The sequence below is a fragment of the Xyrauchen texanus genome, chromosome 32 (genome assembly GCF_025860055.1).
Source record: "Xyrauchen texanus isolate HMW12.3.18 chromosome 32, RBS_HiC_50CHRs, whole genome shotgun sequence".
NCBI lineage: Eukaryota > Metazoa > Chordata > Actinopteri > Cypriniformes > Catostomidae > Xyrauchen > Xyrauchen texanus.
The window spans coordinates 24,378,796-24,403,244 of NC_068307.1; the positions used below are offsets into that span (position 1 = coordinate 24,378,796).

A 24,449-nucleotide genomic window follows, 5' to 3' on the forward strand; every position below is an offset into this window, starting at 1 on the left:
GTTGTTTTGTTTGTTTAGCTTTCATAAAGAATATGGCATGAAATTTTGCATTTACCAGTACTTAATGTAACTTTGACTAATCAACATTAATGACAGTGATTACAATATCAAGATAAATAATACACAATTATGTTTTTGATTCATAATCATTTAGCCCTAATTAACACCCTTATTTCAGTCTACAAACAATGGAATTGAGTCGTATATGAGTCGTGTCCTGAAATGTATTTGTAGCTGCCTGTCTGAACAAAGGATTTTTCATGTATGTCAGGAATAATTCATGTGTTCCATTGTAAGAGCAGTTTATATAGAGTAGGCTGCTGTGTCTTTATGCCCTCAGGTAAAACAGGTGAGGAATGTGTTAGCTGAAGTTTGTTTAGTATGTGTTGATTCTTGGGGGCTTAAAGCTTAGAAGATTGTGCCAGGTTGAGTCAGCAGCATCATAGTGTACATAAACTATGCTGGAGATACTGTGTGAAGAAGAATTTATTGGTGTTGTTGCTGTCACCTATTAATCTTATAGTTTTTGGGTTCTGCTCTTGACAGTTGGCATTTTTAATTATAAGGTATTTTTCCTGTAGCTCAACTGTAGTTTCCAGGAGCTCAACTGGTAGAGCATGTTGCTAGCAAAGCCAATATAATGGGTTCTGTTCCCAGTAAGCACACAAAGTGCTAAAAAATATTACTTCAATGCATCGTGCAAGTCGCTTATGATAAAATGCATAAAAGTAAATTTAATTATAAACCATCTGAATGCCACAAACATGCTACAAATTGTGCAAAACACAACATAAAAAATGGCATATATAAAAAAAAAATTGGCCCTATTTACTTTTTTTATTTGTCCCTGGCATTGTTGTTAGTATTAGTGTTTGCTAAGGCAAGCATCAAAATGACTATTGCCTATGCTTACAATATGGGATTTGACATGATCACACGGGAAATCGACGTGTTGCATCCGAAAGTTCATGAACACTGAAATCAACCCCATTCAGCCGGATTACTTACAAGCACCATCCCCATCAGAGATGTTTGCATCAATTCAAGTGTGAATACATTTCCCTCTAGCACTAGGATTCTGGTCATCTATTAATGGGTTCTATTCCTGTGGGATCCAAGTAGTAATTGTATTCACATAAACAATGTTGAGTGTGATTTGGAGGTTGCATTTTTGGTCTAAAATATTTTTTTTACTCCACTAATGGTTTTAGTATTAGGGATGGAGTTAGAGTTAAGAAGTAGAGTTAAAAAATTATGCATTTCTGTTTACTGTATTACATCATTTACGAATAAAAATATGGCTTGCTTCTGGCTTCATTCTGTGGACATTTCCCCCCAAACTGGAGTGCACACAACCTACTGTTGTCAAATTCACAGAGCGAAAGCCATATCTAGACTTGGTGGTTTGGTATGCTCTGGTATGGTTTGCAATTGGTACAGTATGTAAACTGTGCACTGCTACTGATGATGAACAATTCACATTTTTGCATCACACCAGCTAAAATATATAATACATTTGCACTTGCTTTTCTCAAAACAGATTACCTTTGGAAAGTAGTCAATTATCACATCTTTTGCTACAGAAATATCTGTAAGTTTTGGTGGTAAATTCAAAGAAACAAATGCATAATTTACACAGTCAAGTTTGTGTCATCTCCTTCTGAGCTGTTACCCAACTACAGTGATAAACAGCTTCCACTAGTACCCAAGGTCATACCAAAGTCCCTTTCAAGGCAAGTCAGTCACTCTGCAGCCATCTTTGGAATGCTACCAGGCAGCTATTTTCATTGGATACAAGAGGCATACATGTACAGCTCCTATCTACTTAAATGGGGAAATACTGATATCTCCAAAAGAGTTGGTCAAGATTACAATCAAAGAACATTTGTAAAATCAGCAGTAAAATCTGACAACAATGGAATCATGAGTTGTGCTTCTTTTGCTCAGATCACGCTTAAAAATTATGTTTGTCAGGCTGGTCCAGCTAATGCGCATGTGTTTTCGAGTTGTCTGACAGATGATGTCTGTATCTAAAAGATGATTGGCTCTTTTACTTTTAAGACTGGACTTCCTTTGTACAACCAACATATTGGGTGTTCCAATTTATCCCATTAATTTAATACAAGTTGTCCATCTTAGGCTAAATAGTCTTTGGTGGTACTCATGTTGATGAGGCAATATTACTGTGGTTCAGACCAAAAGTACAATGTGAAAAGAGACCTATGGTGGCAGAGGGAGGAGGGTGGAATGAAACTTGAGATTGACACCACAGGACCCTTTGGAGAAGTCCCCTTTAGACTGTGCACTCACAGAAATATTTAACCTTATTTGTAAGATTTATGTAATTTAATTGCATATAAAATTCCCATTCATTTGCATTACATAGTTTTAATATAAACAAACTAATAAACTTAATGTAAACTACTAATGTAGTTTATATGTCCGTGTAATAAAACCTATTTGTTTGAAATGCATAATAACCACGTTTATGTACTCAATATGAATAAAACCTATTTATTTGAAATACATAATAACCAGGTTTATGTACTCAATATGAATAAAACCTATTTATTTGAAATACATAATAACCAGGTTTATGTATTCAATATGAATAAAACCTATTTATTTGAAATACATAATAACCAGGTTTATGTATTCAATATGAATAAAACCTGTTTATTTGAAATACATAACCAGGTTTAGGGCATAAACCCAATTTACTCTAAATACATCACATTTATGTACTTAATACCAATGCATATTACATTTATAAGCCAATATTTTTCTTTCTTTTTTTTTTTATACATAATTTTCCTATTCACCCCACACCTACAACAATAACTACAATACATAGAAAAATAAGTACATGAAAATAAATCAGACCATTTTGATGCATTTAACAATTTATTGTTAAACACAGAATCTTGTTAAAATACCAGTGCCAGTGGTCAAAAGCCTTAATAAACTCATAAACTGATAAATGGAACAATATCCTGGAGTCGATAGCCATCCAATTAACTACCAGGTGCTGACAGTAGTAAATCAAAACAATCTAACCCAGGCTTCTCTTGAATGGCAGAACAACTTGCAACAAATGCAACTGAGAGCAGAGTGCTTTGTAAATAATAATAAAAAAAAATTGTAATTAAGAAAAACATAGATTTCCAAACACTGAAATGTATATAGTTTAATCACTTGAGCAACTTAACTTTCAGTGCTTGGACTTTTGGTGAAAGCTTGGATGAGTCCAGTTCCATCAGGATTTTCTGGAAAACTTCAAATGTGGACTTGAGGTCCTTGGGGTAGCTTAAGTTAAGCGTGTAGATCAGTCCAAAAAGCATCACACATCCAAGGGTGACGCTTGTTAGGTTTTGCAGAACTTTCACACCTTCAAGTACCATGGCAACATCTGCAAAATGTCTGTCTCCTGGACCGGCACCCTCCACCCGAATGGCATAGATGCCCATCGTTGTCTGCCCCAACTCAGCCTCTCTAGATTCGATGTCCTGGTGGACAAAGAGAACAATGAGCTGTGTCACAGATACCTTGACTTTTGAACACAAAAATCGAATCATCTCATCCTCAAGGCGTTTCGGGGGTATCACATTCACGAGAATGGGATGGACATAAGTGTCATAGTGACCTTGAACTGTAACCTTGGACCACCTCCAAAAAGCCTGAAAAATAAAATGGATGAAATGTTACCACTTTTCACAACTGAAAGTAGAAGATTAACAACTGAAAGTAGAAGGCTGACTCCTACCTCAAAGCAGAGCTCAGACAGCCAATACCTTTAAGTTTAGTGTGATTTTTAAAATTGGTGCATATCAAATTAAGCAAGGCATTGCAGTCAGTTACTTACATGTTCATAGGTCAATACACCTTGGAGTTCAGGGGGAAGCGGGAGGGTGTCTGCCTGCAAACACAAGGACTTGCAAGGCGCAGCCACTTCTGTCACAGCAGCCTTTGACCTGCCACAACAAAAATTACATCAAGAAAGACAGTCTTTTCAGTATACATAAATTATTATTCTTTTTTTACTAAAATGTGGAAGAGAACATAGGTTCCCATGACTGTAAATACATGAACTTGTAAATACTATACATATTCTTTCCAATAGGTGTTAATCGATCAATCATGTAAATTATTTCTAAATCAATAAAATCATGTAAATTGTCATCTGAGTGAGTGTAGCCAGTAGTTGATCCACTTTACCTCATAAGACTCCGCTGAGATGGCTTCGGCCGTACTGACTGCTTCAGATCCTCAGCTGCCTTTTGACAGAGGAAAGCAATAATTACTCCCCATTGTATCTATTCACGGACAGCAATGTTTGAGACACTAAGGTCACTAATGGCACTTTTCCACTGCACATTACGGTTCGACTAGACTCGGTTTACTTTTCTGAGCTTTCTTTTCTACTGCAGTTTAGTGCCGCCTCAATGTGGGTGGGATTATAGGCTGATCGTCATAGTTGCGCCACCTCTACTGCTGTGACATCAACTTAAACACGACACAAACATTACTGACCATAAACAATGACATGACTGCTAGCTGTTAGCTACTAGCTCATTGCGATTTTACACAAGTGTAACAGTTAAATTGGCCTGGTTGTTTTAGAAGCAAGCTTTCCAGTAGCTGGTCAACTAAATAAAGTGTAGCTTTCAAGCAGATTGAGTTAACATTACAAAAAGTGCTATCTTCCATGGTGGCTAAGTCCAGGGCACTCTCCCTCCCATTGCTCGCCAATCTAGATAGTAGATTTTTTTCCCCTACACTGTTGGTAGGTCCGGTGGTAGCTGCGTGCGGCTAACAGCTGAGACACTTCCTGAAAGACATTTTCGTTTCTCGCTAACGAGAGGAATGTCTGAACCTCGTTTATTGTTATTTCTTTTTACAATTCAGAATAATCAGACGATTATTCGACAACGAAAATTTGTTGACAATTTTTTATTGTCGACGTTGGCGATAATGTTGACTAATCGTTTCAGCCCTACTTGGAACCTTGACCGAGGTGGTGCTAAAAAAAGTACCAGGTACTATCCAGAGTGGAAAACCCCCAAAAAGCGAGCAGAGTCATACAGTGCAGTGGAAAAGACCCATAAGGGGTGCTTTGAAGGAGGACGAAGAGGTGGATAACATTGTCCTTGTTAACTACATTGTTGAAGACATTTGAGGATTAAACCATTTACCCTGACTTGCACAAACCAAAAGTGCCCTGGATTTGTAAAAGTCATCCCATGCTCCATGTCTACTTACCTGCAATAACTTGATGGAAGACAGAAAGGCTTGTTTCTGTCTGATGTTCTCCAGGCGCTTCAGTTCATATGCAGACAGTCCTCCATATCCATTCTAGTAAAAAAACAAAGATTCAGTACTTTTCAAGTTGAGAAAACTGACAGGCTTATTTGACACATACAATTATTTTTCAATGGTATAGTGTGCTTTGACGAAGACAGGTTTCTACAGTTTTATTTTTTTTACTACCTTGTTACTTCTTAAATGACCATGACAAAATATGCAGCGTTGTAAAGCTTACAGATGTATGCTCCACATCACTGTTTTCATCATCAGAGTCCTCCTCCTGGTGTCCTAGTAACTAAACAAAACATCCAAAACAGGAAAGTTAATTTGGTAATACCAACTGCTTTAATGTGAACTATGTTAAGTGTCTCTGGCCTCCTCACCTTCCTGTTCGTGGAAGAATTGACTTCATAGGTGTAGTTGAGGCATTTAGGTGCCACAACCTGGCAGACTGCCCTCTCTGTCCCAGGCTCCTCAGGCTTTAGGGTGTTTACTTCCTACAAGTGACAGCACTTCCATTGTTTGCCTTGAGGGAATTTCTTATTTGGCACAAACGTCAACTTGGACTCAAGAATGAACTGATTTTGGTGGTGAAAACATCAAGGTCACTGTGACCTCACATGTCGTATTCTCATGAATGCGATATCAGGAATGCCTGGAGGGAATGTTATTACATCTGGCACAAAGAAAAGTAGGCTGACGTACACTTACCACGTATTCTTTGACGAGTGTCTCCATGTCTTCATTGAGATAGACACTTAGGCTCCTCAGGACACAGTTGCGCTTGATGTTTATGTCTGCATTCTGTAACAAGCATTCCAACAAGATACCAAAGAAAATAATTAAGATATAGTCAATGCATTGATATACAGTTTAAGTAATGCTGAATATTAAGTTTAATATATGAATATATTAAGACTAGAACAGACAGGGCTGCTGGACCCCTACCTGGAGGAATCAGAAGGTGGTGAATGTTTGTTAACATTAATTCACAAACCCATATTTGCTATATGAAATTGCAAATCAGGTTGCAAATCTGTTTAACTTTTAGAAAAAGGGAGGAGAGTAGAAGGACTGAGGTGGAGAAAAAACACAAAAATCTTAAGAATTCAAGCACCTTGTTGCTTGACACTTACATTAGCTATCGGTGCCATTATGGTTCTGATTTTCTTTCCTGCAGATCCTCCTCTGGCATGGAAAATCTTGATCAGGTCATCAGTGTATCTGTCCAGTTGTCCAATGAATTTTGAAGTCAGAGGAACAGTTGTTAGACGCATGAATTCCATGTTGACCTGAAAGAGGAACAAAGCCAGGATATACTTGACTTTAAACAAGATGTAGAACACCAAATGCAATTTATATCTAAAATTCAAACAAATTGGTTATTACACTTACTTCACCAACTTCAAATAGTGCTGGCCATCTGTTTCGGAACTCTGTAATGGTTGGCTCCTGGAGAACTTCTTGTCTTCTGTACGAGAAGGTAAGGTGCATCTTTTTCTTGATCACTGCCTCGTCCTTTTTCTTTTTTTTTTACTTCAGTCTATAGAGCAATCCTTTCCACCTCTAGGCTGTCTATGGTTTCGCCTCTTGGAAGGTTTGGTCAGAAATTAACCTCTGCCTTCCGGGGCTCCTTGACATTTGCAGCTGGTTTCCCCTGACCTTTCCGCTTGTTCTTAAGTGAGTTGACAGTGACTTCTGGGTGTCCAACTCGGCTGAGCATGGTGCGAAAGTTCATCATCTTGACCTTAATGTAGTGCTTCCATCCGCAATACCCAGTGCGAGTTCCTTTCTCAAGCAAACATGGGTGGGTCTGGATCAAGGCCTCAGCAACTTTTGCATAATGATAATCCTTTGGATATGCTGTGTACTTGATAATTTCTTCTGCAAGGCCTTCAAGAATATCTGATCTGACTTTTGGGGTAAGAGTTAGTAAAGTTCCATTTACATTGAAATCAGTATTTCCAGACTGGAGCATCATCTCAGCACAATATGAAAAGCGTGGCACGACAAAGGATTCAGGCCAAGAACAGGACCGGGACTCAGGAGATGACAATATGATGGTATCATTGCTGCTATTGGACAGAATGGATGCTGAATCATTTGGGTCTTGCGATGAAGAGCTGGCAGATTCACAGGGGGGCGTCCCTGGGATTGTGGAGCATGTATCTTTAGTGGATGGAGCCGAGGAGATTCCAGAGCTGGTAGCCTCACATGGTAAGTACACCACTTTCAGAGTACTTCTATCTTGAATGTCTGAAGTTGACAAGAGATTCATAAATTGATTGTCAAAGTCTACATCTGTGTACTGAAGCCTGAACTGCTCTGTCACTCCAAAGAAAGTCTTAATTTTAAGAGCCAATTCATCCACAGATGTTGGTATTCCGGATTCAATAGTTAGTTTTCTTGCATCTGCTTCACTTCCAAAAAGGACTCTGAAGGCAACTTGAATTAAAAACTCCAGACATCCTGCTTTCTTAATCTAGAGTGCAGACATAAACACGCCAAGAGGACAGGTATTAGGCTTGTTAATAAATACAGTGTTGGCCCACAGTCTCAGACTTGAACCCCTGATCTAGGCAACATGATTGTTGTCACCAAATTTCATGGAGATCCACCAAGATTTGAGATTGAGGTCCCTGCTATCCAATATACCTTTGATGATGATGTGTCTCTTCAGGGTTACCATACGTCTGGATCCAACTGTGTAGGCAGACTTGTTTAAAAAAGCTATGTTTCGCTTCAAATCTAATCGTCCATACACCTACAAGAGGCCCAAAGCACCTAATCAAGTGTGGATAATGCTCAAGATAGTGGTGTTTAGGTTTCAGCCTTCCACCTGGGTTAAGCTCAAGTAGTCTCTGTCTGTGCTCAGACACTTTGACATCAAGATAGGCAATTGTCTCGTCAGTATGAACAGGTGCCACAGCTAATTCTACAATGTCCTTCAAGTCTTGTATAACTTGCCAAGCAAGCTCACCCTCTGGTATCAAGTCACCTATTAGAAATGGAAGCAAACGTATTACGCTCCAATTCTCATGGGCGTTGCCACCTATTGTCTTTTTAGATGAATAGCTGTCTGGTATAATATGAGAACAATTGTTTTTGTCACTCCACTTGTAAGGAAATTTGAGTATTAGCTTGTTAAGACATTCAAGACTGAAATACTTCTTAGAGATCAGAATACTCAAACACAGAGCCAGTTCAAATGGGACAACTCCCTCAAATAAATCGTGCACTACATCTGGGGGATACCCTGTGCTAACGTGAAAGTGGTGAAGATGTTCGGTTAAAACGCATGCTCTCTTTACTCCAAAGCAATTCGTTTTAGTTTCCTGTGCAGACTTCACATGTGCTTCATGCATTTCTTTGGTTCGAAGCAAAAAAGCACCTGACTGAACGTCCTTTGATTGAATATCTACATTCTGACCAGTACAAAATCGACAAATATAGTTCCCCGAAAAGCTCTCTACAAAACCAGCCAATCCGTGGGCTCCCAAATTGTCAACTATTGCACTATGGACTGTTCCTTTGACAAACTTTCCAAGTTTTGAGATGAACACACCATGCTCTTCTAAAGTAACAAGATCGTGTAAAAGTGCCTCTAATATTTTACCATATCCATATACCTTTACATCATCACTCTTGCACAAAACTGTCAAATAAATTGAGGTGAGTGCTGAATGAGAGCCTGGTGCCAAGTTATTCAGAATCCAGTATACACTACACAATTTGTGCTTCTTTCGGGAAGTGCCAAGGGGATTACACAAGTCAAAGTCATCAATGTATAATGTTAAACAAATGTTTAACTCATCACCTGACAGGAAAGGGTTTTCCTTGAAGTACAAACCATCTCTTATAGAGCGATACTGCTGATCAAGCTTCTCTGTATTACTTCCCTGTGTTCTGTGGCTATTGATAACCCTATTTAACACTTCAGTATCAAGCAACTGCTGCAAAGAACGCAATAATGGGACATATTGAAAGGTCCTGCTCTTTTTTTGGTCCAGAATAAACTCCACTGGCTCAACAATATTAAATACTTTCTTAAAGTACTCCTTTCTCTTATAATCTGTAGCAAGAGGGCCACCTTGCCCTATTGCTTTCACCAAAGGATTAGATTTACACAGTATATCAGCTAGTTCCGTAATAATTAAGCCATCAATTTCTAGGTTTTTGTTTTTGAAAAATTCTGAAATACTGTTACAAGTTACAGGCACAGACACAATACTTAGCAGGTAGTGTAGCTCATCAAGCAATTGATCAATTTCTGTAGAAGGAACATGAAAAACATTTTCCAACTTCAATAAAATTGAGCCTATTTTTTGTTCCACTATGTTTGGAAGGTCATCTGAAGTATCAACATCAATATCTGCATCTGACAGGGTACCAAAATCTATGTCTGCAGAAGATGAGGGTCTTTCGTCTACAGGACTACCAGATTCATTAGACTGAGCAGTAACTTTAACTACACCTGCTTTAAAATCTTTTAGAGTGTGGCGATTATGTTTCCGATTTTTATGTGAGTTAAATGTACCATATATGTTTGTCTGATACACACATCCCTCAAACATACAAGTTATGGTTTCATACTGCCTAAGATGTTGATTTACATGAGTAAAGTATTCCTTCTCAGTTGAAAGTTCCTCACATCCACATGTCTGACATGAGAACGTAGTTACCTGAACATCTGCTGTTTCTAGCTTTCTGTGTGTTGGATAGGTGTGACTCAAAATGTTCTTCAAAGTTTTGAATGTACAAGGACAATCTGCATAGACACATGGATACCGGCATGTGCGGCCATAGTGGAAATGTCTCAACCTAAAATGTTTTAGCAAACCATACCTGGTAGATAATGAAATGTCACACACGTTACATGGCCACATTAACACAGCATCTGTAAATAAAAAGACAAAAGACAATTTTTGTAAGTAAAGACAAAGAACAGTATCAGTTGTGGTGTCAGTAACAAGTGAGTACATTGAAAAATTACATAAATCAATCTCTTTGTAGCCTACATACTTACTGGGTCTAAGAGGTTGCCCCGCATACAAATTGATGTTGATGAGAAAGACTTGATTTAGTTATCTGGAAAGACAAGTGGTACTAGTTAGAAACAAAATGCATTTAACATCCAGTTCTATAATTGGGTGACATTTTTTTGCTTATGAAATCACAAAGGCAGTATAATTTTTTACATATTGTCGCTGTCGGATGAAAACCTTGTATCTCCATTTTGAGATTGTTTAATGTTGTGATGTTTACTTTAATTAATAGTCAAAGAGTTGTGTAATGCTATATTAATTGACGAAGAATCTCGTTCATGATGAGCACAAGATAGTTCATTTTATAAAGAAGGCAACGTGTTTCTCCTGTTATTATAGCTGATAAGGTAAGACAAATGTAATATGAAACTGTAAAATGAAGCAACTGCTTGTTCGATTTTGGTTGCAGCGCGTTGAGAGGAGAGCCTGCAGTTGTGCCAAAGCAAGATTAGGAAATTGTATTCTCATTGTCATTGCCACATAAATCTATATTGACTTAATAAATTATAATCGATAGCAAATATTTCATGCTTGGTAATTCACAGAGGCGAATCAGAACGGTAAAATGCGAACTTCAGGATCAGCTCAGCTCATTGTAATCCATGACAACAAAATCACGCATATCCACAAGAAAAACGCCAGATTCATGCATTTTCGTACAAATTAGTGATTTTATAAGGACATTGGTCAAAATATGACAGGAAATATAGTCAGATTGGTAACTTTTGATGTGTTTCATTAATTCATGCTAAAAATCTGAAAGTCTTTTCCTCTTCCTGTAAAATCGCCTTTTTGGAGATACAAGTTTTCATCCGACAGCGACGATATTTGAAGATATATGAATAGTATTCAATGTTAATATTTCAGCACCAACCACCATTTAGCCACCCGTTGGGTAAATTGTCGGATTTGATTGTCAGTATATTAGTATGATACGATATCAACTGCACTGATAAAACATACGTACAAAAGGTCAAATATGTATATAGATGTAACTTACCTTCGTAAAGGTCACAATACAGTGAGCAGCACTGGGGTGAATCGTTGAAAAGACCGGGAAAGGCAGAGAGAACTCTGACGTCATTTCCATCTCGAAATGATTTAATTCCCGAATTTGTATGTAAACCAATCTCATGCATTGTAACTAATTAAATCTTGCTTGTTTCACAGCTTTCCATATTTAAACCAAGTTCATAAATTCTAACTGTTTACATTTAATAGATTTCAGAATTAAGATTTTTATGCTGATTCTATTGAATTTTAATAAATACATTTTGAAAATAGTATTATTTAAATAAAATCAAAAAGATGCAAATACTTAATAATAAACTTTGCTATGGTTCATTTCTGTGAGTGTGATCTTGCAGATTTCAACTCCTGCAGACTGTCATGATGTATGGCAGCATCGAGCTTTGCCTGGTTAACAGAGGCAATAGTAAGCCTGTGAGTCAGTCACACTGGGTTAACAGCCACTGACTCTCAGTTGAGGTGACATCTTCAGATCTCATGCTTTTGCCTCAGTCTACTTCTCAGTCTGTCTCTAGTGACTCTTTAGTGACTCGCTAAACGTAACAGTTCAGCCAAAAATTACTATTCTCTCATTAGTTACTCGCCTTATTCTCACTCCAAACCACTATGACTTTCTTCTGTGGAACACAAAAGATTAATTAAAATTTTTTATTAAAATGTCTCCATAGGATTTACGTTGATGCATCAAACTTTTTTGGTTCTTGCTACATGACATCATGACCTTTGGTCACAAGAATTAAAATTTTTGGTGAACTGTTCCAGAAAGCCTAGCTTAAAATATCATATAAATTGTACCACATTAATGTATATACATACTTAGTTATTTATAGTTACTTGAATGCACTATAAGTCGCTTTGGACAAAGTGTCTGTCAAATGCATAAATGTCTATCGATATATATTTTTGAAGCCCATATTTAATTCAGATCCGGGTGTAATTTTGGACAGGAAATGTTGAGTATTTATTCTTGGAATTTTGTTCAATGTTTGACTAAAATGAACCCTTTCAATCAATTTGATTGTATCTCTTAATTTTCCTCCAAAACAGCTTTATCCAATTTTAAAACAATACAGCAATCAACTGCAGAACAAAGCCAATATAAACACTGAATATTCCATTCTTTAATGAGCACTCTTATCTGTATTCACATGATATTAGCATTGATGGATCACCACCTACCACCCTACCACACAGTCTAGGGCCATATAAATGGTCTGTGTGTCCACATTGCTGTAATGTCAATTTGGACAAAGGACATCATTTGGTTAGCAGGATGGATGAATAGAGAAGTGGGCAGCCGCTGCTGTGGTAAATGCGACCCCACTGCAGAAGGCAGTGCCTTTGGCATACCATGTCCATCAGGGGCCAAGATGAAAGAGGAGCTGGAATTGGACCGGAGAAGGTCGATGGCCCCTGCTGTCCATAGAGGAAAAGAGTTTGGTACCTTTGCCCAGGTTTAGAATTATTCTGTCTAGACAAACCAGTGTGAAGTCACACCGGTATTGGAAAACAGAGAAATGCAGTATGCAGGAATCATTTTGCTTTGTTGGACAGCTTTTAAATGTGACTCTTTTCTGGTCTCTGCTGTAATGTTGGACCCTCCTCTGTCTCTGATCCTTTTGTTTGTGTGATCCTGATTGTTTTCCCCTTGTGCTTCTAAAATACTTTCCCTTTACCTCTATCTGCACTCCTCTCTCTTTTTGTCTGGACAACTTTGTCAAACATAGCTTGGGAGATATAAAAAAAAAATGAAAATGGGCAAATCTGTTTACATGGCATTCTTGGTACCAAAACAGCCCCTTCTCATACCCTTCCTGATCTTCTTGTAATATTTGTAATGGAATACTATTGTAGTTGTACTGTATATCTGGGCGAAACATCGAAATAGTTACAATAATGTTTTTTTGACATTTGTTTCTCTGTTGTAAACAAAGCATGTGCTTCTGACTTCTCACGTGAACGCGCCATTGCACTTACATAAAGTGACAGTTACACGATGCGTCGACTGCTAGCTGGAAGATTTTTAAGTTAATAAAGTTTAAATTATCATTGAATTTACTTCAGAAGACATTAATTGATCAACTGGATTTGTGTGGATTACAGACTTTACATTTATGAAAAATGTTTTCTTTTGGTTTGCATCCCTCAAGTGCCAAATAATAATTAATGTTCTTAAAGAAATGTATTAAAAAATAATGTATTTTGAAAAATAATGACATGGTTATTATAAATGAGTTTGAGTTTGTCATGTAACGGACTGTGACAGAGCATCAGTGTGTCCAAACATTGTCCACTCTGTCAGTAGGTGACGATCCATGTTAATTTGGTAATGAATCTGAAGCCATTAATGTGGATCAGACAAGAGATCCAGTAACAATCTGCAAAAGAGAGGGTAGAAATTGGCTTTCTTGTGTTTTTGTTTGGCTTGACACACTTGCACGCCTGAATGATAAAAAATCTGTTAAATCATGAAATGCAAGACCTACAAATGAAAATATGGTTAGGGCACAGTGAAGCCTCGCATGCTAGCAGGTTCTTAATTATGAGTAGGCTACATATTTAATCACTCTTCACTCTGCTGAATGCCTACGCATATCTGGCACAACAAGAGGAAGAGTGTGAAACTGACATGTGGCCATGATTTCAGAATTATATCTTTATCGAGCCAAGATGATCCACTTCAAATTGTCCTCTTCTCATGCCAAGTGTAAATATGGAATGAATTTATTATGTGGAAGTTTTTTCACAGCTCTGTAATGAAATGATCATTATAAAACTGACATATATTGGTATCTATGAGCCAAAAGATTTGATTTCAGTTATTTCTCCTTTCTGCCTGGAAAATGATGCTGGATTCTGAAGATGTTTTGTTAGAGCAGTACTAGATTTAGCTAGACCAGCACCACACCAGCAAACAGTATGGGAATGCATGCTGGTCTTTTCAGCAGGTTAGTGTAGCCAGTTTTGTAAATATTAGTCCAGATTATTATAGCCAAAAACCATCCACTTAGACAAAAAGAGACTTTCTGACTGATTTGTACATCGACCTATCACATTTGAGTTTTTATGAGCCATTTAGGGGCATGTTTATCTTATAGTTGATAAAGAAGGTGCTTGCTATTTTTGTGTGCTATATGCATCAGACAGTCAGTGAATGGCCTGTGGGCGGTCTGTGGGCGAGAGGTGCCTACAGTGGAACTGGCAAACAATTTGCAAAGGTTTCAGAGCTGAAGTAACAAAAAATCATGTATCACAGTGAAAACTGTTTTAGATCCATAACCTGATACATAGAACCTGTGAAAATATTCATATTTGCGGTAGTAGACCAACCACCACAGACTGAAATTAAATGCTTTTCAGTATAAACTAACAAAATAGATTGTTGTCCTCTGTCATCATTATTGGACCTTATCCATTTACTGACTGTCTGATGCATATTTCACACAATCTGGAAAGCACTTGTGAAAATGACAATACATAACTTCCGGGAGACGCAGGTTTTTATCAGTCCAGCTGGAAACAAAGTAATGTTCACAAGGCACTGGGTTGCAGCTCTAAAGGGGGAATCCACTAAACAGTTGCACCACTTTTGCGCATGGTATGTCAGCTAAAAAAGCGTATTATTCACAAACCACCAGCAAACTAGTTTTAGCAGGCGCAGTCAGCACTGACATTGTGGTACATCTTGAGTATTTTAATTAAATCATGGTCTTCACAAAAACACCTCTTTGTAAATTAGGCTCATTATAGATTGTCTGGCAGAATTAACATCACACTATTACCTTCAGATGAAAGCAGGCGGTTACATTTATTTAGTTTAAAAGACATGTTTGTGTACAGCAGTGTTGGCAGGCTACTCAAAACAATTAGCTAGTTACCAACTACTCAACGGAAAAATTAGTTTTTCCGTTGTAAGCTAAAAGCTACACTTCAGAGAAAGTAGCAAGTTACACTACAAGCTACAATGCAAAAGTATCTTACTACATTTAAGATACTTCATATTTTTTCAACAGCAGATGCATGGAGCATACTTTCAAAGACAAAGCATCTGAAAGCCATGAAATAATAATAATAATATTATATAGTATAATAGTATAGGGCAGTAGGGGGTTCAAGCCCCAGCACTGCCAAGATGCCACTGTTGGGCCCTTGAGCAAGGCCCTTGACCATATCTGCTCCAGCAGTGCTATATCATGTCTGACCCCAGCTTAGTTGGGATATGTGAAAAAACAAACACATTTCACTGTACATGTGCAAAAATGTATGTATAATGTGTGACCAAAAATAAAGGCTTTTATAACATGTAAAATAATTTTTAGATTTATACTACTACCTCTATAAACTCATACCCATTAAAACGTAATTTTATTTGCACGTTCCTGTATATTCTGTGTACATACAGTGGCGCAGATAGGATTTTTTAACTGGGGGGGACCAAGCTGTCAGCAAATGATTTAAACTCAATTCGTTATTTTGCGTAATTTGGGGTTTAACTAGTGCTCAAGTAGTTACTTTGCCTAATTTGGGCTAATGATTTGCACTAAAAAGCCATTGGGGGATTCTTATTTGAAATTATGTATAAACAACAATGAACAAAGGTAAACTAAGGCCTACCTGATCACCACTAGCAATGCATGATCAGACTGTTATATGACTATTATGCCAATCACCTACCAAAACTTCATGTCTTCAGCAAAGTATGTTTTATTTAAAAATGTGCTTATCTCAGCATACAAAGTCCATCATTATGAATAAAAAAGCAAAGAACCTATGTGCAAAAAATAATAATAATAATAAAATAAAATAACAACAACATATTTACATAAATAAAAATAAGTAAGTATACGGAGTATGAGAAATTCCGTCTAGTGCAGCCAAACAAATTTACTCAATGAAGGACCCAAAAACATCTCTCCTCCTTTCATTACCCTGAACATACTGCTGGGCAATTTCTTGCCTGTCCAGTCTGTCAAGCCTCTCTTGGTGAATATGGCACACAGCAATGCCATTGAGTCTTTTTTGTGTCATGGTTGATCGCAACCAAGTTTTCAACCTGCGTAACCCACTAAAACTGCGCTCTGCCTCAGCAGATGATATGGGCACCACCATCAACAATCTTACTAATGTCTCTACCTGATCAAATAGGCCCCTGACTTCTGGGGGCATTTCTCTCAAAACATGCACAGCATCTGCAGTTGTGCTGACCTTGTACTTTTTTTAAACATGGCTAATTGGACTTTCAAGTCTTCCTCGTTCAGTTCAGGATATTTGCAAACTGCTGCATTATTTGTAATGGGAGTCAGGAGTGAGATTTCCAGTTCTTTTAAAGTTTGAATGCCTGGTTGCATAAACTTCTCAGTAGTTTGTGCATCTACTGTGTCAAGGACACGGTAGAACTCTACTCTGTAAAAATCCACAGCTGATCCAGGTGTGTATGCAGGAGCCTGCCCAGAATATTTCTTAGGGGGCCTATGTGTGCGTGGTGGAACAATGTTCTCTAGAGACAGATTGTCACACATGTCTCCTGCCTTCTTAAAGATTGCCTCAAAGTGTTCAGTGTTTCTTTTGGATTTCAAGCTTTCTTGGACAAGAGAGACTGCAGAGAGCATGCCCTCCACTGTCTGAGTTTTTTTCTGGAGAGATGCGTTTAGAACCTCTAGTTCACTAATCACATCTAAAGCAAGCAGTAGTCCCAGTACAACATTACCCTGTTGCAGTCGAACACGTAAGCCCTCTGCCCAGCTTGCAGATCCAGAATTACTTTCAGCCATCTCATCCAGTGCATTTAGTACCATCCCATATTGGCTGAGAACAGCACGGATAGCAGGTGAGAGTACAGTCCACCTAGTGGGAAATAAAGGCCTGATGGACAGGGCTGGCCCTTCCCCTTCCTGCCCAAAAAATGTGCCAAGTTCATGTATCCAGTCAAGTGCATTTCGCACGACACTGGAGGCTGAGCAAGCCTGTTGTGTAATTAAATTAACACAGTGTGCCCCACAATGTATATATGGCGCTAGTGGCTGTGCTCGCTGAATAACAGCCTGGGCACCTGAGTACTTTCCAGACATATTTGAAGCCCCATCATATGCTTGACCTCTGAGGCCAGATATTGGCAAATTCAGTCTCAACAGAACGTCCAATATTATTCTGGCAAGGTTTTCACCTGTTGTAGAAGTTGTTTCATACAACCCTATAAAGTCTTCGTGCACCAGCAAATCAGTGTCAACATAACGTAGGCACAGCGCCTCCTGCTCAACACCAGAGAATATCCCTTGTCCCATCCATAATTATCAAATACTGCAACACTGGAAGGGACCGGATCTCATCTGCAATTGTCCTGATAATCGATGAACTCATCAAATTTATATGCTCATTTTGACAATCCCAAGATGTGTGCACCCCCCTCTTTGCAGATAACCACCTAGTGAATGATTGATCATCTTCAGCTTTGTATTTTAAAAGCTGGTCAAGGTTACCTTGATGATGTTCATGCCCCCTAAAGGCCAATCCTTGCCTCGCCAGAAACATCTCACCCCCTATTACTTTTAACAGGCTAGCTCTGTTTTCTGCCTGCTGTGTACTGACTCCACTGCTCAACTGTGTAGTAACTGGCCTGTTTTCATAGGCAGCAGTTGTAACAGCAATGTTGTGACCCTCTGATTTCTCATGCATGGAAAATTTTTCAAGTGCTTTTTTCCAGTTTTTAAATCCGGTACTGACAAAAGCTGGGTCTATACTCTTGGCTTGTGCTGGTTTCCCTGTCTTGAAGTACTTAGAGCAATGAAAACACAGAACACCATCTGTACCCATACTAACATGCAGCCAAGGATACTTCTCATACCATGATTTTTGGAATGTCAGTGTCCGGTCTTTCATCACTTGCTTTTGCAAAACTTTAGGGTCAGGTTGATTTGGCTTTGTATATGTCATTATCATGTCAACATCCTCTCCCTCTATGTTGCCTCCTGTCCCTCCTTGTTGTTCTGTCCCTGCTTCTTCTGTCTGTAATTCTACTGTCTCTCCTTCCTCATGCTGTCTTTTTCTACTGTGGCTGCCCTCCTGCAGGTCCTCACTTGACTGACTAGGGCCTGCCTCACTGTCATCAGAAATTGCCTGCAGGCCAGGAGGATAACATTTTAAATCTTATAATTTCAGTTAACCCTCTATACCTCTATAGAATTTCACAACAATGTGAAATACAACATATTCCTGAGAATTAATGGCTAAAACTACTATTTCAAATGTCTAAGAATAACTCAAAATTTTTAATTTAAGTGTTAATTACATCCATCCATCCATCCATCCATCGTCAACCGCTTATCCTGTGTACAGGGTCGCGGGGGGCTGGAGCCTATCCCAGCTAACATTGGGCAAAAGGCGGAGGACACCCTGGACAGGTCGCCAGTCCATCGCAAGTGTTAATTACAAGTTTTTGCAATTTATAGATTAGAAATATCTTTCAAATGATGTATGACATATTAAGAAATGTTTTTCATAGCCCATAATTTAAGAATCTATATCCTCCGTTGCTCTGTATAATAAAAACTAACATGATTTCCTGCTATAAGAGGATGTCAAAAGTTTATGTAGGCCTTTATTTGTTGTTTGCATAAACCTTGCACCACACAAATTTACTTATTATAATTATTTTTATAGTGGCTTACACACGACAGTGAACATACCTCAGTCAATTTATACAGTACAATGGGTTAAATGATAAGATAAAATATTATTTCCTGACTGACTGATAAATTGTTTGATTTATCCAACCATTCTTTTTATGTTCATTGATTATTTGCTTCTGTCCACTCACCTAAATGCATAGTTATGGTCTCCACATTTTGCTGTGTTTGCTAAGTGCAAAAGCCTTTTTGCCATTGTTGTCAGACTAGCTATTCCCCTTAACAAATCTAATCTGCCACATCTGGGAAAGTCAACAGCCATAGGATACTTACATTGTTTGGTTTTTGAAAAAACGAGGTGATTGTTTTTTGTTTCTTCATTGCCTTTATGTGGCATTTACAGTCGATTTTTCTCAGTTCAGAAAATCACTGACTCAGCTCAGTCATAGATGGTATATGATCACTATGGTTACCGGTCCGCGCCTACAGGCACGATTGAGGCAGCTACCTCCTCATAGGACCCCGGCAACGTCACTCAGGAGTCGTAGCACACACACACACAGAGAGTGTAAACGTCGGTGGCATGATGGCAGTTGGAGGGCCAGATAAAGATGATCTGGGGGCCACCATTATACTAGCCCTGGCATCATTTATTGTAGCCTATTCCTTTTTATATTTATTTATTGCAGTCTCGACTCTCGACCCATTCGCAGCCCAAGACGTCAAATTTCAATGCTACAGGCTCCGGTTCTATCAGACTACCCTGCACATTGAAAAATGACGCCAAAGGTATACCCAGTGCGTCAATAAGTGACGCCAAGGGGTCCTCGCCACGCGTCCATATGTGAAGAGTTGGGTGTGACAATGTGTTGCGATTTTTGTCACCTTTCGTAGGAATAGTGAGGGCGGGGGACGAATCGGGTCACTATGAATCTGGGGGGGTCATGCCCCCCCCCGTCCCTAGTGCCATCTGCGCCCTTGCGTAAATACATATCTTATCCTGTGATTCTGTGTCAGGATGTATTTCTGTATGCACTGGAAGCTTTTGATAAGAGGGCAAAATCCTTGTGTGTGTTAGCACATCTGGGCAGTAACAATTTGATATCTGATGATATCAGATGATGATACCATGGTACTTTGATATAAACTCAGCAAAAATAGAATCACTTTCTCTCACTTTCAAATGATTTTATTTTCAGCAAACTTAACGTGTGTAAATATTTGTATGAACATAAAAAGATTCAACAACTAAGACATAAACTGAACAAGTTTCGCAGATGTGTGACTAACAGAAATGGAATAATGTGGTCAAAAGTCAGTCAGTACAGTCAGTATCTGGTGTGGCCACCAGCTGCATTAAGTACTGCAGTGCACCTCCTCCTCATGGAGAGCACTATATTTGCCAGTTCTTGCTGTGAGATGTTACCCCACTCTTCCACCAATGAACTTGCAAGTTCCTGGACATTTCTGGGTGGAATGGCCCTAGCCCTCACCCTCCCATCCAACAGGTCCCAGACGTGCTCAATGTGATTGAGATCCGGGCTCTTCGCTGGCAGAACACTGACATTCCTGTCTTGCAGGAAATCATGCACAGAATGAGCAGTATGGCTGGTGGCATTGTCATGCTGGAGGGTCATGTCAGGATGAGCCTGCAGGAAGGATACCACATGAGATTGAGTCGAGATTGCCTGCAATAAAAGCAAGTTCAGTCTGATGTTGCTGTGACACACCGCCCCAGACCATGACGGACCCTCCACCTCCAAATCGATCCCGCTCCAGAGTACAGGGCTCGGTGTAACGCTCATTCCTTCGATGATAAACGTGAGTATGACCATCACCCCTGGTGAGACAAAACCGTGACTCGTCAGTGAAGAGCACTTTTTGCCAGTCCAGTCTGGTCCAGTGAAGGTGGGTTTGTGCCCATAGGCGGTGATGTCTGGTAAGGACCTGCCCTACAACAGGCCTAGAAGCCCTCAGTCCAGCCTCTCTCAGCCTATTGTGGGAAGTCATAATTTTAGAGCACTGATGGAGTGATTGTGCATTCACTGATGGAGCGATTAGGCATTCCTGGTGTAACTCGGGCAGTTGTTGTTGCCATCCTGTACTTGTCCCGCAGGTGTGATATTTAGATGTACCGATCCTGTGCAGGTGTTGTTACACGTGGTCTGGCACTGCGATGATGATCAGCTGTCCTTTCTGTCTCCCTGTAGCTCTGTCTTAGGCGTCTCACAGTACAGACATTGCAATTTATTGCCCTGGCCACATCTGCAGTCCTCATGCCTCCATGCAGCATGCCTAAAGCACGTTCAGTAGAAAGGTCTCTTTAGTGTCCTAAGTTTTTATAACTGTGACCTTAATTGCCGACCATCTGTAAGCTGTTAATGTCTTAATGACCGTTCCACAGGTGCATGTTCATTTATTGTTATTGGTTCATTGAACAAGCATGGAAAACATTGTTTAAACCCTTTACAATAAAAATATGTACATTTATTTGGATTTTTTCAAAATTATCTTTAAAATACAGTGTCCTGAAAAGGGACATTTCTTTTTTTGCTGAGTTTACAATTACCATAATTATGTACCATACTGTATTTGCATGGTGCTTCAAAGTAATTCAAATAATACCATGTTACTACCATGGTAATTTGATATTTGATTACCATATTCATGTACAGTACCATTTATTAATATGGTGCTCCCAGGTAATGGTTCATGTCTTAAAAACAAGGTGTAGGCTAATAAGTGTTTTGATAATTTTTTGGTTGGAGAATTTCTTTCGCTGCAGAAGTAATTTACAATCTGCATGCATGTTGAACTTTATAAAGACCTTCTTCATCACTGGCAAACAATAGGATGCATTTGCAGGTTTGGTTTCCATTGATTGTAGATCCAGTGCAACCAGCGTTATCTTTATTTTCCGTGTTTTAAAATATTCTATCATCATGTTGGCAAGTGAGAACGTGCACCAAATGATTCAGCAGAGCATGCATGAGTTTTCTGAGTTATTTAGATTGAATCGCAAACCAATCACGTGTGACCAATTCATTGTAAATAACCGACTCAAAAGAGCGATTCATTTGTGATCAGACACCTTTAGTTCTGATTCAAAACTGGTTATAGTAAACACCAGGTACAAGGTATGATGTAGTGGCATAGCTTTTGTCAGTGCTATGCCGCTACCTAGTCAAAAATATTGCTTTGCTACTGAAAAGTAGCCACCTCACTACTCATAAATGTAGTTTATTTAATAGCTTTGATTTTTGTAGCGAAGATACTGCCCATCACTTGTGTACAGTACATTTTCTACCGATCATATTAGCGGTAATTCATCAAATAATCATCAAATGAGAGAAGTTTATGACCTGGCATACTGTATTTCCAGATGCGTGGTGTAGTTACACTTTCGGCATGTTAAAGAGATTATTCGTATGTCTGGATCACAGAAGATCAGAATTGAGTGTGCAATTTGCATTCAGCATCGATTTTGTGGGCACGTTTGCGCCATTGCCTGATCAGCATAATTACTTAAGTGAATTGGGTGCTAAACCAGCACAGACAGCACATGTAAATAACAGGCACTTTTACTGGCTGCAGTTCATCCTTAGTAAACCCCCCCTGAATGGTTCTGAGGAAGAAATAATATCTGAAATGACCATGGTTTATCAGATTAATGTCATCACATTTTTGAAAATACCTAGTGCTTTGTTTGAGGCACTACAACCTGAAGTATACTTTGGACACATATTTCGTCATCAGCAGAGTGCTCGAGCACTAAACGCACAACAGTCATATTTTTCCAACCACGCGTCTTTGAACTGTGTCTGGAGTTATTTTCACTAATTAGTGGGTCCATAAGGTGGCAATTCACCTCACATTTAAGCCATTGCTGTCAAGAAGAAACACTAGAAGAATTTCTAATCACCGCTAACATCAGGAGATGTATGTGGAAACAAAAACAGTGGATGTGCACATCAAGAGCACATGTGTAAAGAGGTCAGGAGATACCTGCATTTGGATAACTCGAGTCTGAGGAATATAAAGACATTTTTATGTGTCTAATCACCTGAGGAGAAATAGTCCAGTATCTCACAGAAGTCGTTGCCCGCATGTGCCAACTGCCTGTGAATGCATGCACAGTCAAAAGAAGTATACTATGACAGGCTTGCGTTCGACTGTACGCAGATGCTAAGCGCTCCCATCAAAACCGAAGTACAGTATACTTTGGGCTTTAGTTGCAAGTACACTAGATATCCACAAACAAAATTATATATTTTTCTTTGTTTTTATAAGTGTTTGTGAAATAATCTGCATATATTACTTTGATATACAAAAAACGAATTTCATTGTTGTCTATGATTGTGGTATGTTGGATTTTAGATTTACCTGCCCCTAAACAGCAATTAAAAACAAAATGACCTGTGGGTGGTCACTTTACTTGTCTCTCAAATGTCTCTTCCTATATAAGTGGTGGTAAAATAAGCTGAATAAGTGGCAAAATGGACCAGACATTATGCCATTATACTCTGACTATGCAAGACTATATTATATTAGAAGAGGGCACTTTAAGTACACTATCTGAAAAGCTGGTTTATGCTGAGGTAGGTTAAGTGGTCATGTTTCTGCTTTCCCTTGTGTCTTCCACATGGTTTGTGAAACATAAAGTGTATGTGTTTTGTTTGGAGAGGGCAGTGAGAGGGATGTGATTGGATTAGGTCAAGGTGTTCAATGAAAGTGACTGACGCACCCCCCCCCCAAGGAGTGAAGGGCTTGAACTGAAGATGTCTGTGGAGGCCTTCAGGCATGACTACGTATATAAGTCTGACCTTTATTTGGCATAATTGGAGAAGGTTTCTCTATACCAGCCACTGTATTCTTTAAGCGGCTGCTTGCAATGCAGTGTATGGAAGGTATGACATTAATCTGGATGCTACATTAATTTGTATTTGAATGTGAATTACTTTGGACCCATTTTACCTTTCTTACTGCATCTACAGTAATAAAGTAGGGTAGAATTTGACATGTCTCCTCAAAATATTGAGTAGTCTTCTCAAAAAATGACAACTAATATTATCCATCCATCCATCCATCGTCAACCGCTTATCCTGTGTACAGGGTCGCAGGAACTAATATTATAAAAGGGATAATTTTAACTCTAAAATCTGATTGGATGAGTCACTTTCAAAGCCATTGTACTGTAGAGTAGCTGACATTGCTCGATTAACTTTGCTTTGCAACCCTTAAAGGTGCACTCAGTATTTTTTTCCTTAATTTAAAAAATGTTACTCGTGAAGTAATAGCAATTAGCAAATAATAGCAATTTTGAAACGTATTTATAAACATGATGACTCGCATGAGATGAAGACTGCCATCATATCAGTAACCTTATAAAAGCTTTTTATCATACATGGAGAGGGTGCTCTCATAGGAGCTGCCATGTTAGAATCACAAG

At 38.8% G+C, this 24,449-nt stretch overlaps 1 protein-coding gene across 2 annotated transcripts in view; it reads left to right on the plus strand.

Moving 5' to 3' along the window:
* Nucleotides 1-24,449, plus strand: part of LOC127625693 (band 4.1-like protein 3) — a 218,949-nt gene that overhangs the window by 98,216 nt on the left and 96,284 nt on the right. The window lies entirely within an intron of this gene.